Raw genomic sequence first — 16,092 nt, forward strand, 5'->3', positions numbered from 1 at the left:
ACTATTCTCTCTTCCTGTGCAATTATTGTGTGCCCCACCCCCATCCCACTTCACCAAAACAACGCAACACAAAACAAAACAAAACAAAACAAAGCAAACTAATTTCTCTTCCTCCTCAAAAGAGAATGTTAGCTTTCTGAGTGCAGGGGCTATGCCATTCTCATTAACATTCTGTGCCCAGCCTAGAATAGTGCCTGGAGTGTAGTCAGTGCTCAATAAATATTTATATTTGTGGAAGGAGTGAATGAATGGAGCCAGATTGTTTCAAGTAGTCACCGTTTTATCCCATAGGATTGTTCTGTTGGACAAACGATAAACACAAAGGCTGGTTATGTAGCATATTTCCACAATATATTGCAAACTAGATGCCCACCAATAAACAACTCACACATACAGGGTGCAAGGGCCATGTTTAGTGCTATCACCTTGATAGTTGGAGGATTCTCTGGCTGTGAAAGCATCCAAGGGAAGACTTAATGGGGGTGGTGGTAGGGAACAGAATCTAAGGCAAGTGCCCCGTGTCTTTTTGGCAGAAGAGAGAAATTAAAATATTGGTGTGACATTTTAGACTCAGGCAGTCAGTTAGCTTAGCTAGATAAAGTATCTTTGATTCAGCATTCACTTAGTAATTACTGAGAATTTACTAGGCTCTATGGTGAAAGTGTAGAAAATAAGCATGACAAAGCTGGTGAGACTGAGTCAGATCTGTAGGACCATCTATGCTGGGGGTGCAATAAAGCTTGGTTTCTGGCTTCGATGGGCCCCCAGGGCTGCTGGACAGCCTCTTCCCGCTCTTTGCTGAGCACCTTCTCTCATTCTCCTCTGTGACTTCTCCAAATCTCCTCCACTTGCCTCGTACCCTCGCCCCTGATTCTGTTCTACTCATCTTCAACAGGTGATTTCAGCTCCTACTTGAAGACATGTGAAGCGATTAGGAATCCCTGTTTCCTCTGTATCACTATGTATTTATCTTCCTCTACCCAACTTTATTTTCTTCCACTTTTGGATAATTTAGAGATTGAAGTTTTAGAGATAGAAGAGTCTCCCATTCTAACATTTTGGGTTTTTTTTTTTGTTGTTGTTGTTTTTTAATTTTAGGCTTGGATTAGTTAGTAAGGCATGGGATCAATGTAGTGAATTGTGACCAACATTTTTAATGAAGTAAAATAGACTAGAATAGAAAAAGGAAACAAGAAAATGTCAGGGTATATAATATATAATAAAGACACATATTGGCCCTGGCTGGTTGGCTCAGTGGTAGAGCGTTGGCCTGGCATGCAGAAGTCCTGGGTTCGATTCCTGGCCAGGGCACACAGGAGAGGCGCCCATCTACTTCTCCACCCCTCCCCCTCTCCTTCCTCTCTGTCTCTCTCTTCCCCTCCTGCAGCCGAGGCTCCATTGGAGCAAAGATGGCCCAGGCGCTGGGGATGGCTCCTTGGCCTCTGCCCCAGGCGCTAGAGTGGCTCTGGTTGCGACAGAGCGACACCCCGGAGGGGCAGAGCATCGCCCCCTGGTGGGCGTGCCCGGTGGATCCCGGTCGGGTGCATGCGGGAGTCTGTCTGACTGTCTCTCCCCGCTTCCAGCTTCAGAAAAAAAAATAAAATAAAAATAAAAACACATATTATCTCATAAACTTTGTCTTACATCTGTGATTATGTGTATATTTTTGTGTGTGTACTGGGCCTTGAGTGAGATGTATATTGTATGTGTGTGTGTGTGTGTGACAGAGACAGAGAGAGAGAGACAGAGAGAGGGACAGACAGACAGGAAGGGAGAGAGATGAGAATCATCAATTCTGTGGCACCTTAGTTGTCCATTGATTGCTTTCTCATATGTGCCTTGACAGGGGCTACAGCAGACTGAGTAACCTCTTGCTCAAGCCAGCAACCTTGGGTTCAAGCTGGTGAGCTGTGCTCAAACCAGATGAGCTTGTGCTCAAGCCGGTGATCTTGGGATTTCAAACCTGGGTCCTCCGCGTCCCAGTCCAACGCTCTATCCACTGTGCCACCACCTGGTCAGGCTGAGATGTATTTCCTGTAGTGGGTATTGGCCAAAAATGTTAAAAACATCAGTAATTAAAGACCATCCCCTATTCCTTCATATTTCCACAGCATTCCTCCTCTTCCCATTATCTTCAATTTGTTCATTTCTAGTGATTCTTTCCCTTAGCTTATAATGCCCTCTAACTTCTCCTACTTAAAACTTACCTCCCTTGATCTAGATTCCCTTCAACTTGTTCCTCTTCTTAGTGAAGATGCACAAGCTAAATTCTTGCTCTTTCCTTACTTTACCAACCCCCACGCTATTGAAACGACTTTTTAAGCAAAGACTCTTCATATTGCTAATGAAATGCATAACATTTTAGGCTGATATTAGTTGAATATTTGTCATTATTGGCCATCTGCTCGAAACTTTCAACATTCTAAATTTCCTCCCTGGTTCTTTTTCTGCCATTGTGATCATTTTCTGCTTCCCCTGCAAGAATTCTTCCTATTTTTCCTGTCCCTTAAGCCTATGTTCCCCAGTGTCCCCACCTTCTCATTTTTTCCTTTCATATATTTTTTTTGGCTTCCTCTCTTCCCCATCAGTTGATGACTTCTAAATCTGTACACCCAGGTTGTAACTCTCCTATGAGCTTTGTTTTTTTTTACATCAGGATGCCTCCTAAGCTCATTTCATTCTCCCACAATACATCCATAACTGAGCTCATCATTGCCTCCAAATCTGCAACTCCTCCATTTTCTTTTGATCAGGCTGTTCCCTGTGCAAAATGCCTTTCCCTGCTTTATTCCCCTGGCTAACTCACACATGTCATTAAAATTCAATGTCATCTCTTTGAGAAAGCCATGGTGTACTGAAAGTTCTGCATCACCTGTAAATCTTTTTAAACATTTACCACATTGCGTCAATATGGTTTGTGTTTCTGTCTTTCGCATTAGACCTTAAGCACCTTAAATGCAGGGAAGTTTAAATCACTTTTGCACTCCTAGTGCCTAATTCAAAAGTGTCTGGTCCATTACAAGTGCTCAATAAATAGTTCTTAAAACTGTTGTCAGAGTGGAGGACCAGAAACAATTATGTAAATTTATACCACAAACAGGTCTTTGGGTGATTTTGAATGAAACTGTCCACTCAAGGTGACACCCTTAGTTAGCTTTCCCAGATTTACTATATAATCGTTCTGCTTTTTAATTGCTTAGTGCTGTGTAGACCTCAACATAGATACAAAGATGCAAAGAGAAAGGAAGGAGAGCCCACCAAGAAGAATATCTGAGTGACCTTTCAATTTAATGCAAGCACACAATAACATTTAGTCCCAACATGAAATGAACAGACATGCTGTCGCTCGGTTGCAATGCTACCTTGGAAGGCGGGGTTAGCTACTCCCGGCACAGTTTAGGAATGCCATTAAATCCAATAAAAGGTGTGTACAGTTTTAAAGAGTTTCTCTGACTAGATTCTAAACAAATTTGACCACATTTTGACTTCTTTCTCTTTGAGATTTTCAACCACTTAGATAAGATGTCTATTCTCTAAGTCAGTGATTTTCAACCAATGAGTTGCAAAAAATTTTAAACCATGCAATACCTGACTACTTAACAAGGACCCTGACCTCTTTTCCTTTGAATTGTCAAATTTTAAAAAATAACAGCCAACACAATAGCCATCAAGTGTGAATAAATCAGAATTATACTTATTTTTTTGGTCAGATTGACAAAAAATATATTTTTGGGTGTGCCATAAAATCTTAGTACTTTCTGTGCCTTGAAATGAAAAGGTTGAAAATCACTGCACTAAGCCATTAGTTTTCCTTAACAATTAATTTTATCCTAGTTTTTTTTTTTTTTTTTTCTGAAGCTGGAAACGGGGAGAGATAGTCAGACAGACTCCCGCATGCGCCCAACCGGGATCCACCAGTCATGCCCACCAGGGGGCGATGCTCTGCCCATCTGGGGCATCGCTCTGTTGCGACCAGAGCCACTCTAGCACCTGAGGCAGAGGCCATAGAGCCATCCCCAGCGCCTGGGCCATCTTTGCTCCAATGGAGCCTTGGCTGCGGGAGGGGGAAGAGAGAGACAGAGAGGAAGGAGAGGGGTAGGGATGGAGAGGCAGATGGGCACTTCTCCTGTGTGCCCTGGCCAGGAATTGAACCTGGGACTTCTGCACGCCAGGCCGACGCTCTACCACTGAGCCAACCTAGTTTTTTATATCAATTTTTTCCCTTCTATAGCCCATCAGGATTATGTGTGGGCTCAAAAATAAGGCAAAAAAGAAACCCCTGTGCTTCACTCTTTAAAAATATTAATTATCTTGTACATTATACTAGCACTGTATTGTTTACAAAGGGTTTTATATACATGACTTCATTTAATTTTTAAAACAACCCTCATGATTACTCAGGATTTATAAATGACAACGTTAAAAACTCAGAGAGGTTCGAGTGACTTGTTCAAAGTCACACAATTGGTGTCAGAGCCACAATCATGTTTAAAAGTAAGATTTTTCAATAAAGAGATTTTTAAATTCTCCTTTAAATCTAGTCCAACCAAATACTCATTTAAAGGTAAAATATTTTGAACATCTAAATTTGCCAATAGCTATTACCCAAGAATAGTTAGTTCTTTCTTTCTGCTTTCTGGTTATTATTAAATATTTATTGAGGTAGATTTCTCCTAATGTTTCAGTTATTCCCTCACTGTCTCTGTAGTTGGTGATGACGTAAAAATATCCTCAGTTTTACTTTTGAAAGAGGTTAAAATGAATTTGTTTTTTGTTGACTTCATCTCAAACCAATGATTAAAAAGTTCTAACCTGGCCCTGGCTGGTCGGCTCAGCGGTAGAGCGTCGGCCTGGCGTGCAGGAGTCCCGGGTTTGATTCCCGGCCAGGGCACACAGGAGAAGCGCCCATCTGCTTCTCCACCCCTCCCCCTCTCCTTCCTCTCTGTCTCTCTCTTCCCCTCCTGCAACTGAGGCTCCACTGGAGCAAAGATGGCCCGGGCGCTGGGGATGGCTCTATGGCCTCTGCCTCAGGCGCTAGAGTGGCTCTGGATGCAACAGAGCGACGCCCCAGAGGGGCGGAACATTGCCCCCTGGTGGGCATGCTGGGTGGATCCCAGTCGGGCGCATGCGGGAGTCTGTCTGACTGCCTCTCCGTTTCCAGCTTCGAAAAAAAAAAAAAAAAAGTTCTAACCATCTGTCTGTAAGCCCCTACAATTCCAGATATGGCAAGTCATGTCATTCATTGCTCCTTCCCACTCTAGGACTTTCCTATAGCATGGTGTTAACAAGAATTGTGAGGCTGTGCTGAGCTCAGAGGGAAGAAGAATTGTAATTGCTGAGCAGTGCCAGCTATGGGCTTCTAGTAGTGTTGTGGTCATCCTTGATTCTTATTTCCTGTGCCATTTCTCTCCAATCTGTCAGAAAGTCCTATCAGTCGCACCTGTAGACTATATCCTAAATCTGATTACTTTTCACCATTTTTCTCTTTTTTTAAAGTTGATTTTAGAGAGAGGAGAGAGAGAGAGAAAGGGGTGGGGGTGGGAAGCTTCCTGCTGGAAGCATCAATTCATAGTAGTTGCTTCTCATATGTGCCTTGACCTGGCAAGCTCGTGGTTTCGAACCAATGACCTCAGCATTCCAGGTCGACACTTTATCCACATTGCCGCCACAGGTCAGGCACCACCATTTTTTGTTGGTATTTTAATTGGTTAGGATATACTAGGCTATTTTATGGCAACAAATACCATCCCCCCAATTTCTGTAGTTTAAACAACAAATGTCTATTTCTTGCTTGGGCCACATGCTTGCTTCAGATCAGCAGGGAGATCTGCCCCACCTCTTTCTCACCCGTGGCCCTCATGAAAGGCTCCTTGATCTGGAATGTTACCAGCTGTACTTGCAGAGGATGAGAGCCTAAGGCAGTGGTCCCCAACTTTTTTTGGGCCATGGACTGGTTTAATGTCAGAAAATATTTTCACAGACCGGCCTTCAGGGTGGGATGGATAAACGTATCACGTGACCGAGACAAGCGTCAAGAGTGAGTCTTAGACGAATGTAACAGAGGGAATCTGGTCATTTTTTAAAAACAAAACATCATTCAGACTTAAATATAAATAAAACAGAAATAATGTAAGTTATTTATTCTTTCTCTGTGGAACGGTACCAAATGGCCCATGGACTGGTACCGGTCCCGTGGCCTGGGGGTTGGGGACCACTGGCCTAAGAGGTCTCATCCAGCAATCCAGTGCTCCTGTCTGGGAGTGATGCACACCACCTCTGCCCCCAATTCATGGGCCAGAACTAGTCACATGGCATCACCAAACTGCAAAGGGAACAAGTAGGACATGTGTGGAAGGTGAGGAAATCAGATACAGGTGAACATTCGAATTTTAAGCTAAGTTTTAAAATGTAGCCTAATTTCTCTCCTTCCATCCTCACCCCCTGCAGTACACTCATTATAATGCAGCTATAATGGTTATTTAAAATATAAATCTGAATATCCCTCTCCAACTAGTCATTTGGTACAGAAGAAGAATTCTCTCTTAGACAAGTAGCTTCTATTGTGTCCGCAGCACTTTCTGCATTACCATGTATTTCTGTAATAACTGTTCTCTTAAACCCTTTTTTTCTTTTTGGAATGAGGAATGAGTCAGAGTATTTTCCCACAGAGCCAGATAAAGATGGATGAGACAGAGAGAGTCCTTACATAGAGTGGCCTTCCCCATTTTTCTGTTGAGAGACTAAGAGTAGTTGGTGTGGAAGAGCTGAGGGCTAGGCTATTGTGTGGAGTCCCCTCCAAGGGTGGGGGTTGTGGTCCTGCCTTGGTTACCAGGATCGTGTTCCCTGGTGCGAGTTCTACAGGTTCAGCTTGGTATGAGAATGAAAGGGAAGTGGGGAGTGGCTTGTTTTCTTTCCATGCAGGGCCAGAACCAAATACTTGTCTCAGAAAGACATACTGCTTTCTCCTTTCTTATCTCATCAACTCTCCTGCCTCCAGTATCTCAAAACTATCTGAACCTTCTGATGTTCCCTGATGCAAAGTAATTCTCCAAATATTTTTGTCAGTATCTTACTTGAGGCAGTACATTACTTAATCAGTATTACTTTTCACATTACTCTGACTACGATGAGCACCCTTTGGGCACAACTGTGTGTGTGCGCGCGTAAAGAGTAAGTAAGCTATACCCTAAAGTGAGACCTCTCCCTGATATTTTCCATTTTTCAATAATATTCATATCCATTCTCGGATTCCAGACTCTGTCTGTTCTGACCTACAGCACTTTCTTGACCTCCTCTGAGTTTCTTGACTTGTTTTGATTTGACTTTTGAGTTACCTAGATTTATGTAGCCTGTTTAACCTTTTTAGTCTTGAGTATTTCTCCAGTCACTGCTCAGATCTTTGCTCTCATATAATTTCCTTTCACCATGCTCATTATATTTTCCTTGTTCTTGTATTTGGCCTCAACATACTTTCAATAACAATACTGATATATTTCATCTGAGCAGGTCTCAACGTGACATATGTTTCTGGGGAAGAAAGCTATGTTTTCTCATATCACTGTAGCCAAGGAAGAAATGATCCGAGAAATATGATTCACTTAATTCGGGAAAAGTATTATAGAGGTTCTGAGATCTTTCTTCAACATACTTAAATTAATTTCATACCTTTATGTGAATTCACATAAAGATAGAGCTGGAAAAAAACCCTAAGGATTGTCTAGTTCAATCCTCTCAGTATGTAACTGAGGAAATGGGAACCAGGAAAGAATCAGTAAAATGGCCAAGCTCACAAAATTAATTTGTATTGGGTTGGAATCCCAGATGCGAACGCCTTTCCACTGAGGACACTACCTTTGAGTTTCATGTTGAAATCATTATTTGAGATGTTGATATCCAAGTGTTCATTATTGCAATGAAGATATGTTTTTGAGAATTTTTGTTTAGAGAGATTCAGCTTCAGAGAATGAAGTCATTTTAAAAAGGGAGCTCGCCATACTCAATGGAGAATGCTACAAATTTTGTTTTTTGTATACTGGGGATTACATTACATGTCTCCTGTTGTACACTGGAGACATGTTTGAAATCGCCTTTTTTTGTTGTTGTTGTTGTTTTTTGTGGTTTTTTTTTTTGAAATCGCCTTTTTGTATTTTCTTCTTTGATACCAAAGTTTGTTGTTGCCCAATGTAAATCAAATCTATATGGGGTATGAAAATCTAGAGCATTGTTTTCATAGAAATCAAAATAACTAGTGATAAACAGAATACAGAAATCCATAACCTAACTCATATTTATTTTTATTAATTCCATTGAAAGAACCAGAAGTATCTATCAGCCACAATTTCAATATAATTTCCCATTCTACGGGTATTATGTTTTATCATTCTAACCCACAGTAGGCCTGTAATACATTTACCTGCTATATTTCCCTTCTTTCTTAGATCAGCCAAAAAAATAAATATTTTAAAAAGTATTTAGAAGCTCAAAATCTTCTTTCTAAAAATACAATATACCTAAAAGAGAGATGGGTTCTGGAAGCAAAGCAGTTCCATTATTTTAAGTAGAAAAGAAATGTCCATATTTTTCATTTCTTTTCATTGTAAATACTTTGAACATTTTAACTTTACATATTATCCACCCCAAATTCCATTCAAATCTGGTCTTTGAGACTGTGAACTCTCCCCTGGAACAATGACCGCCCTTTACTTATACACATTTTTGCTCCATTCTTTACTAGTAGAATCAGACAAAAATCAAACAGGTTTCTATCAGAAACCCACCTCTCAGTGATGGTGAGAGCAGAAATGGTGGATTCATGTGAGATAAAAGTGTAAATGTCTGAGATATGGGTAAGGAATTAGAAATACTTGGTCCTGACGAGGACGTGTTATACTGCCTTGCGCGTTATCACTCAACATCTGGATATCTGTGTCAATCAACAGAATAGGTCAACAGATATCTGCTTTCTCATGGTGCTGAGAATTTACTTAAAAGTTTGATGCACTGAAAAATACTGAAAGACTCCTTAATATGTCAACTCCTAAGTCAGGCTCTCATCAGAATGTGATGGGAAAGCCAGTGTGAGAAAAGAGGGATGACTTGATTTCCCTGAATTTTAGAGATTAGGCAGGTATGATTAACTCCATATTCTGGCTAACTGAGGATCAGTCACAAAGTCTCTTTCTTGTCATTAAAAATGCTTCTGAAATATATGAATGAGCTCCTGTAGTGATGTAGTTTAATATGAGGCATAGAGAATCTGGAGGTAGGTAGGTCAGGGTTTATATCCTACCTTGACCATATCAAATGTATTAAACATTTATATATCAAGTTGAGTAATTTACAGATGATAATAACTGTCCTGAAAAAAATGGTTGCAAAGGTAATTTTAAATTAAATTTCAAAATGGGCATAATGTCTGAAAAAGAGTGCACGGCACAAAATAAATAATCTCATGAATTCACAAGGTGCAGAGCCTGAGACAAGGATTTTGGCGGCAGTGATGTACTGAGGGAGTGCTCTCAGGTAGAGCCCCAAAGGGAGGAAGTGAGAGAAGCGGAATGAGGAAGAGCCACATAAGATGTGCCTGCCGCTGAAGGCTAGCTTTAGCTCGATCTCAGGGGGAATTCTGGATGAGGGATGACACCACAGCACCTTTCCATAGTGAGGTGAGGGGTGGGGGGTACTTTCTGGATTCCTTTATCAGTCAGTCATTGGCTACAGGCCACCGCTAGAGTCAGGGTGTGACCTTCCAGGCCTTTCTGGGAGAGATGTTCCCATCCACTAAGGCTAACTCTCTGAAGAAGGGGCAGCTGCCAGGAGTTTGCAGCCATTTACAGTAGCTGGGGGTTGGGGCACTGCTTGGTAAAGGGAGTCTGTAGTGTCTTCTGCACTACAGATATCTGGAGGCTGCATCACATTTGTTCTTATAGTTCCTAACTCTTCATCATTCAATCATCCTTTCAGCAATTATTTATTGTGTGCCTCCTCTATGCCAAGCACTTATTAGAGGTGTATGGGCTACATCAGTGAGTAAAATGAAGATCATTCCTGCATGGTGCTCATATCCCAGAGGGAGAGAGAGAATAAAAAAACAGATATAAGAAATAATTATATACCATACTATATGGTGGTAAGTACTCTAGAAATGGATAATAGGGTTGCCTTTATGTTTTTTTTAGCTAAGAAAAATTTAATTCTTTGTTGGGTTCCAATATTTCTTAACAAGATGTCTTTTAGTCACTGAAAATGCACAGCATCTCACGGCTTGATCCCTGAACTCATGTCTCTTTGTGGATACTGCGGATATATACGGCATTGAATCCCACAGGCATGGGTTTTGTTTAGTGGGAGGAACCTTAGGGGTTAAGGCCAAGATTTGATTGAAATTATACTGATGTCTGATATACTGGAGTTCATATTTTGTCTATATGTTTGATATGATCTAAGTTCTCTATTTGTCTTTTTGTTCCCCTCCTCTCACATTGAAGTATTGCTACTTTTCAGTTAATGATGCTTTCTGGTAATTTGAATTAACTCATTGATTTACTAAATCTATAAATAGCATTTGAGTGTCTTCTGTGTACTGAACTCTGATGAAGTTTGCCTCCAGGAGCTTACAGTCCACGAGAAAAGATAAACTGGGTAATACTAATAGCTCTATCATGAGGAGGAAAGCAGCAGAGCCAGCAGACCTAGATATAAGACCCTGTGAAGGAGTGAGAGATTACTTGTAACCAATAAAGCCCCAAGAAGCCAAATGGAGAAAGTTTTCAGCTGGGACTCAAGACTGGCTGGGGTGTGGACAGTCGGACATATAGGTGATGGGTGTTCCTAGTGGAAAGAATCCATCAACCAAAATATAAAGGCAGCAAAAGGCTAAATGCGTTTCTGGGATAATGAATAGTTTGGTTGGATCTGATTCCTGAGGTGAAATAATGGATTAAAAAGATAAGTTTATGGTCTCAATTAGAGAAAGATTTGAAGGTATCCTTGTCAAGGATCTTTTGGTAGGAAGAAAGAGAAACCCACTCCAGCTAAAACACATAAAATAGTTTATTGAAATAAAAGAGGGAAACTGCACAGAATTCAAGAAGAAAGCACAGCTGGCCCCCCCTGAAGCGTGGCCCTGCTGAAGCTTGTGGTAGGAAATTAGGAAGTTTCAAGGTCTGTCTTCACATCTCGCGGGGGCAGGGAGGTCTCACCTTTACCTTTTGTTATTTGTCTGCTTCACTCTTCTCTTTCTCTTACTGGTTTCCTCTATTTCCTTATTGCACCATGGCCCAGCCTGGTATAGCCACTTGACTCTCAAATCTGAGGATGAGCAGACAGTCATCTCCAAGACTCACAGTACAAAGTTTTGAGATAGAGATGCTTACTGGATGACTATAAGCAGTGGATCCACCCTAGTCAAGTCACCTGGGACTGGGAGGAAGGTGTCACAAGGCTGCTGCCAACTTAAAAAAAAACGGTGGGCTGGATTTCCTTGGAAGGAATGCTAATGGAGCAGGCACGGCTGGGGACCCCAGAAAGATGGCCTGGTGGAGTGGCTCCATTCTTCAGCAGGTAGGGAGGAGCCAGTGAAACTTTCTGAGTAGGAAGTTACAGTTCACTTATTTTTGGCTTTAGTCACTTTGTTTCTCAGTTTCATGAACTGGTAACAACTCAGTTACTCTTTAAAATTATAACTGCAAACCCAAACATCTGAAAACAATGAGTGTAAGGTTCCAGGGCCTGTCAGAGCCTTGATTACATGAAATGTCCCACCTCTGGAAGTATGTTTATAGCTTTTCACTACACTCCCTCTATTCCATTGAATGGATTTGTCTAAGAGTCTCTCTCTCTCTCTCTCTCTCTCTGTGATACTGTTGAGTTCCTTCAAACGTTAGCATTCCTAGAGCCCATCCTTGTACCTGGTATAGTAGAAATTTGTTTCTTATTTTCTAAAACATTTATTTATCCAGATTTACTCATCCTGTGTGTTGAATGCATGAATCTGTGTGTGTGTGTGTATGTGTGTGTGTATGTGTATATATATTAGCAATGAGTTATGGGCACTCACACACTAAAAAATTGGAAAATCATTAAACAACTATATTCTTCTTGGGTTTTTTTCCTAGGAAAACAACAAGAAAAGAAGGGAACAGGCTCTGAGGAGTGTTAGAACTTTGGAATCAGCCGGTCTGGGTTTGAATTCCAAGATATGATTTACTGGTTGTATGACCTGGGGCAAGCTACTGACTTAAAAATTCGTCCCTTCTGTTCTCTCATTGGTGAAGTGAATTATGTGTATTATTATTTACATACATGTGAGTTTGTGTGAACATTAAATGAAATACTAATGAAAAGCTCCAGGTCTTCTCTGATACATGAAGTATCAATAATTATAGTATTATCGCTATTACGGCTCTCAGGGTTTATCATGAAAAAAACAATGGTACAATTATGTTCTTACAGAATCCTGAGAAAATGAGTTGGGAGTGTACTATCCACAGGCGTTATAACCTCATGATTAGGCATAGTGTTTGTGTCAGAAAAACCTGGCTGGGATTTGGTATCACATCCTGAGCAAGTCAGTCCTCAATTTTCTCATCTGTAAAATGGAGATAGTAATAACCACTGCATCTGTAAGGTTTAAAGATAATTAAATGAAAGAATGTCTATAAAATACTGAGCAGTGCACTTCATGCATTAAAATTTCTCAGTACATGGCCACTACTATTATAGTGATTATTATTATTAACTTTTCTCTCACACACAAAGTGTGAACACACATGCACATGTGCGTGCACACACACACACACCACCACCACAACCACCATCAAATCCAAATCTATCAAATATTTTGCCTTTGCTCCAGCTGATTCTTATTTCATGTGGACCAATATATTTCCACAACCACAAAAGTTAGTGATATTGCACAAAAAGTATATGTGTGTGACTGTTTTCACATGCGTGTAGTGAAGAAACACTTAGTTTATCTCAAGATTCGAAATGTCGGTTCCAGAGACCCTGGGTAGAGGCAGTGGAAGGAAAGCGGCTAACCCCTGAGCCCTGGGCCTGGCGCTCACCTCCCCAGCAGACCCACACTCTGGAAGAGACTCAGCAGAACAAAGGCAGAGACCTGGAAGGCAACTCTGAGAAAGATCAGAAGAAATTGTAAAGCACTTGTCTCTTCTAGTCCCAGAGGTCCTGAACCTCCCAAAAAGCTGGTGAAAACGAACCATTTGTGTCCCAGACAGAAAACCATATGCTGCTCACCTTCCCTGGAGAAAGAAGAGCCAGCAATTGCTTCCCAGTCCCCAGCCGGCACAGAGCTCAGCCTGTGCTCACTTGGGCCCTCAAATGAAGTGCAATTCAACCAGCCAGGCTCCAGCACGCTTAACCTTTGGACCATGGGTGCCAACTCTTCTTTGGAGAAAGCCTCGTAGTGCTTGTCTTAGTGACTGTGATGCAACCCCTGAAGGGGATAAAGGCTATACCCGCTATGATTTTGCAATGGCTCCAACAAAGGGCTTAAGGGATTTCAGATGCATTTAGAAATTAAACTCTGCTGGCCCTCCTGAGCCAGCATCTCTTCTGAATACCACAGGGACTGACAATGACAAAACCCAGGCCCAACTGCTGATGCAGGCTTCATGGTATTTGGGCTGTCTAGTCATGACAAGGCATAAACAAATCTCTGCCACTGTTCGCCTGTGAAAAAAAATGACATCTCATCTGGCTGTGTTCTACCCAGCTCCATTGGCAGGTTGCCCTAACACCCTCACCCCCACTCTGCAAGAAGGTCTTTGGGAAACTGACCTTGAACACAGAACATGGAATTTTTTAAAGTGATAAATGTTCTCATTCTGTTTCTGCTTAGAGATATATCTGGCCAAAGGTGAACTGACAGTAGGCATTCAGGACAGCTCGACAAGAGGTCAGTTCCTGCTGACATCAATGGAAGGGGTGGATCTCGGAGGTGGTATCTGACTTAGAAGGAAATGAAAAATAAGAGCTTGCCACAAAGACAGGAAAATTTTTTGAAAGTTATGATTTTAACATAACAATTTCTTTGGGTATGTGCTCTGTAGATTACGAAAAAGGAACTGGATTTCTGTAACCTGGACAAGAGAGAGCAGGGTGGGATTGTGGCAGAGGTGAGGGGGCTGGGATGGAAGACTTCTGTTGCCATTTGTAAAAGCATGGAGACTTGCACACAGAGGACGCTGGCTTCTACTTTCATTTGTCTTCACGTTTTGGGTTATGAGTTATAAGGAAACAGGTTCTCCACATAAACAAAACTGCCTGGAATTTCACTCCGATGAGTCTAATTAGGCATTGAAGGGATGTATTGCTCAATAAATACTTGTTGAAAGATCATATTTCTATACACACATTTTTGTCGCTGTGACTTTATAATGTGAAATAGAGTCTCATTGCAACATGACTTAATAACTGACACCCCAATCCATACTTCCCCAGGGGCAAGGCCTCTGATGACCCAGGGAGTGTGAGAGCGGTGGAGGAGTAACGAGGGAAGGAGCAGGAGCCAAATCAAGGTTGTGTTACTGAGTTGGCCACTGTCAGGGCTGGATCCTGTGGGATCTTTTGAGGACCCTTATGAAATGCAGCTCAGAACAGGGCATGCAAGAAGCTCCATCCACCATCATTCAAGCAGGATCTCATGGGTATCAACACTCTTATAATTCTGTTGTGCTGCATGGAAGACTGCTGGTGGATTCTTGGGGTATTTCATGCAGCAATATCAGAAGGACTCTGGTTGAGAAGCATGGAGTTCATGGCCTGTGGTTGGGGTAATATACTGTGTTTGCACTTACCTGCCCAGAACTACTTGAAGTCTGTGCAGCAATGGTGACCACAGCAGAGGTCGGAGTCAAGGGGAGGGAAGGAGAGATATGAAGTAGTGCACAAGAGCCTCAGGTCAGTGCATCTCTTGCTTGGATAATTACAGTAGCTTCCTAACTAAGCTCCCTGTCTACAAATCTTCAAATTCACTATCCAAATGCTGCCAGAGTCATTCTTCCAAGACCCAGATCTGATTATATCACTCCCTTCCTTAAAACCTTCTCTTCCTTCAATCCTTTCTTCTTTGTGCATTTCATTTCCTTGAATATTTCTTGGCTGTCCCCTGAATTTTTGGTGTGGCTCAGGCAGTGGGGTTCCAAGTCTGTCTCTCTGGCTTGTTTCCTCACTTCCTCCGAGGAAGCACCTTCATGCTGGCCCTGATGCTTCCAACTTGTATGCTCAGGGCTCCCATGGAATTACTTCAAATGATCAGAAAAGCCATATGTACACCAAGCAATCTGTAGCTTGAATAAGTAATGTGACTCAAACATATGTTGTAAGTTCACAAAACTCAACTCACACTTCTCCTTGGATTTTCAGGAAAAAAAAAAAAGGAATTTCTTAATATCATCTAGATCAGGGGTAGTCAACCTTTTTATAACTACCGCCCACTTTTGTATCTCTATTAGTAGTAAAATTTTCTAACCGCCCACCAGTTCCACAGTAATGGTGATTTATAAAGTAGGGAAGTAACTTTACTTTATAAAATTTATAAAGCAGAGTTACAGCAACTTAAAGCATATAATAATAATTACTTACCAAGTACTTTATGTCAGGTTTTTGTTAAGTTTGGCAGAATAAATCTTTATAAAACAACTTACTATAGTTAAATCTATCTTTTTATTTATACTTTGGTTGCTCCGCTACCGCCCTCCATGAAAGCTTGGAATGCCCACCAGTGGGCGGTAAGAACCAGGTTGACTACCACTGGTCTAGATCTAATCTAGTTTCTTTTAGGACCATTTCCTCTTCTTTTTTCCCCATCTATTGGTAGCAGGCATAACTATTAACTTATGTAGAAGGTAGTCTTCCTTACATGGTCATGTTGGGGACAATCTCTTTTTAGGATGAAGTTGGGGGGGATTCAGGGGTATCACCTGAATTTACCTAACAGTAAACACACATCATCATTGTGAAATGCTTAATATTTTTTTCTGATGAAGATACTATGGTCCATTCTCCTACCCAAAAAACACACTCTTCTGTTCCAATAACATTAAGCCTATTAATTGTAAAGTAATAATC

General features: G+C 41.4%; 1 long non-coding RNA gene across 2 annotated transcripts in view; it reads right to left on the minus strand.

The window, feature by feature from the left end:
- LOC136388932 (uncharacterized) overlaps nucleotides 1-13,335 on the minus strand; it is a 36,983-nt gene extending 23,648 nt beyond the window's left edge. For both annotated transcript variants that reach the window (XR_010748225.1, XR_010748224.1), the window contains exon 1: nucleotides 13,258-13,335. This is a non-coding gene — a long non-coding RNA (uncharacterized lncRNA). The remainder of the gene's footprint in view (nucleotides 1-13,257) is intronic.
- Nucleotides 13,336-16,092: the final 2,757 nt, after the last annotated feature.

The sequence above is a fragment of the Saccopteryx leptura genome, chromosome 1 (genome assembly GCF_036850995.1).
Source record: "Saccopteryx leptura isolate mSacLep1 chromosome 1, mSacLep1_pri_phased_curated, whole genome shotgun sequence".
NCBI classification, from domain to species: Eukaryota; Metazoa; Chordata; class Mammalia; order Chiroptera; family Emballonuridae; genus Saccopteryx; species Saccopteryx leptura.